Source organism: Vicia villosa, linkage group LG1 (assembly GCF_029867415.1).
Source record: "Vicia villosa cultivar HV-30 ecotype Madison, WI linkage group LG1, Vvil1.0, whole genome shotgun sequence".
NCBI lineage: Eukaryota > Viridiplantae > Streptophyta > Magnoliopsida > Fabales > Fabaceae > Vicia > Vicia villosa.
The window spans coordinates 85766543-85769487 of record NC_081180.1 but is presented as its reverse complement, the minus strand read 5'-3'; the positions used below and the strand labels follow the sequence as shown (position 1 = coordinate 85769487).

General features: G+C 36.6%; 1 long non-coding RNA gene across 1 annotated transcript; it reads right to left on the bottom strand.

Annotated features, from left to right (window-relative positions):
* Positions 1 to 2211: 2211 nt before the first annotated feature.
* On the bottom strand, positions 2212 to 2682 carry LOC131643417 (uncharacterized). Its single transcript, XR_009296213.1, has 3 exons — positions 2658 to 2682; positions 2471 to 2566; positions 2212 to 2385 (listed from the first exon to the last, which is right to left on the bottom strand). It is a non-coding gene; the product is annotated as an uncharacterized LOC131643417 (long non-coding RNA).
* Positions 2683 to 2945: the final 263 nt, after the last annotated feature.

The window sequence follows — 2945 nt, the reverse complement described above, 5'->3', positions numbered from 1 at the left end:
TTGTTAAACTTGAACGGCTTAGGACCCCAATCCTTCTCATCGACATTCAACCAAACCGGACTATGATTAGAGATATCACTATCTCCGATGAGCTGCCCCACAACCCCCCACCAATCCATAGCTTTGGCCGAAATAAGAAATCTGTCAAGTGTGCTCTTCGATTTTTCGTCTCTACTAATCCAACTGAATATCTTGCCCAATTTCTTTGATGAAAACAGAAAACTCAGTCCACTCTGGATTTGTACCCGCAACCGATCTGCCCACTCTCTCCCTATTGTTTTTAACTGCGTTAAAATCTCCTCCTAAAATCCATTTCCCGTCAGAAAAAACTTGCTTCAATTCTATAAGATGTTTCCATAGAATTCTCTTAACAGCCATTGAACAACTAGAGTAAATTTTAATAATGTAAAACAACCTATTCCTCCATAAAACTTTAATGCCCATGTAGACTGTTTTTAGGTGCCAAATTGTGTTAATATTTGCTTTTATATTTGGTACCTTTCGACTATATTTTTATCGCAAATTCATGAAACCCCGTTTATTTTGAAGTAAATAATAGTAGTTTAGTTATTAAGCTTTCGTTTTCTTTTAATCGTTGTTTTTAGTGATTCATGTGTAGGTTTTCTTTTATTAGGTTGGAATTTTGAGGATTGGAGTGATGAGCCAATTGCAAAGGCAAAGTTTCAAGTTCTACTCAAGGGCGCGTCACAAGCAAGAGCGCGCGTCGCGCGCTGTAAAGGAAAATTTAAGCTCAAAGTCAGTGGCATCCGCGCGTCGCGAGGTGAAGAGCGCGCGATGCGTGCTAGGGCGGTTTGATAATTTAATGAGGGGATCGCGCCGCGAGCAAGAGCGCGCGACGCGCGCTGCACAGATTCTGGTTTTTCTATATAAGGATCAGTTCTGTATTTTTGGAGGGGTAGAGCATTTTGAGAGAGAAGAAACCTTAATATCAATATTTCATCTTGGAATCGAAGAATCGAAGCATTGATCGTCGAGAAATTACTATTGATGCTTGCTATCCTTCCTTCCTTCCTTCTTGTGCAAGCTACCATGTCAATGGATAGCTAAACACTTTTGTGTCAAGGCTTTGATGTAATCTTCCTTACTTTTTGTATGTTTTTCTTATAAATATTGTGTATGAACAAGTTGTTAATCAATATAGATGATCTAGTTTGCTTTATCTTATCTTTCTATGGTTTAAATGTTTGTGAAATACAATATTTCAATCTTGATCCAACTCTATCATCTATCAAACATTAAGTCTAGACATAGAATTAATGGTTGATAACCACTTTGTATCGGTTTATAAACGTTATTTGTATTGTTCAATCGGTTGAGAAATCGTTGGTTGAACAATAAGGTAAATCTTGCTATAATGTTGCGCATACGAACGGTATAGAAGAACGATACGTGAAGTATTGATTGATAATGACTTCATACGCATGTTTGTAGGATGACATACAAATTTTAGGTCGATTTAATCAAGTCTTGATACTTTTCGTTAAAACCACTACAACGAGGAAGGGCTTTAAAAGCGCTTTTTATAGCCTTTAAAAGCGCTTAAAAGCGCTATGAAAGGTGGCGCTGGCGTAGCTAACAAAAGCGCTTCTGAAAGCGCTCTGGTAGGCCCCCCCTATAAGAGCGCTTTTCTGGAAAAAGCGCTCTTGTAGGCCCCCCTTTAAGAGCGCTTTTCTGGAAAAAGCGCTCTGGTAGGCCCCCCTTTAAGTGCGCTTTTTCCAGAAAAGCGCTGTGATAGGCCCCCTTGTGAGAGTAAAAAATAAAAAAAAAAACGCAACATACTAAAGCGCTTTTGGAAAAGCGCTCTTATAGGGTGGGCTTTAAGAGCGCTTTTTCTGGAAAAAGCGCTCTGATAGCCCCCCCTATAAGAGCGCTTTTCCAAAAGCGCTTTAGTATGTTGCTTTTTTTTTTATTTTTTTTGCTTTTTTATTAATCTTTGGCAGCGCTTTTACAAAGAAGCGCTTTAGTAGGTGGGCCTTTAAGAGCGCTTTTCAAAAGCGCTTTCGTTGCTAAATGAGGTATTTTAATGTGCAGCCTGTAATTTAATCCTCCCAGTCGACCTGTAATATTTTCGACCTGTAATATTTTCGACCTGTAATATGTTTTCAACCTGTAATATTTTCGACCTGTAATTTATTTTCGACGATATTATTTCAGCCATCAGTAAGACAATATATATATACTAATATAATACCATTATAATATCCAAAATTATATATATACATCATTACAACATCAATAATATTATAGTTCAAATCGACACAAATCCTACATGAAAAAGCGCTTAATATAAAATTGACACAAATCTTCTTTGATTTCTTCCAACTTAAGCTTCGGGTACGCAGTAGCACGGAATTCGTCAAGGTACTACAAAACAAAAACATAATATGAATGATATATTTAGTTAAATGTAATAAATTATATGAAATTATCTTAAGTTATAAATTCATACCGTGAGCGGAATCTCTAATTGATTCGCCTGAAGGATTTCTTTCATATACCTCAAAACAAAGTATCCGCAATCGTAACTGTTTCGCTGTTGCGGACACTACATAGAAAAACAAATAAGATTCTATAGTTGTCTTGTTTTATCAAGTAGCATAAATATATTATAAGCAACATTGTGAAAAATAATGTACCTGCACTTGGATCCAAGTAATGTTGGTAGATTTAGTTCGGGATACCTGTGCGTCCAGTTGACTTCGGAACACTTGTATTGATCTAATTAACAAATATATAAAAGCATATGTTTAGATCAATCCCACAAATAAGTAAATATATAAATATACACGAATATATATTTAGAACGATCCCACTTACAAATCAACGATGTCCTTCATGGCCTGATAATTGGTCCATTCACCATTTACCGAATTCAGATAATACACGACTTCCCTTATAGGGTTGATAGCAAGCAGCAACCAGTG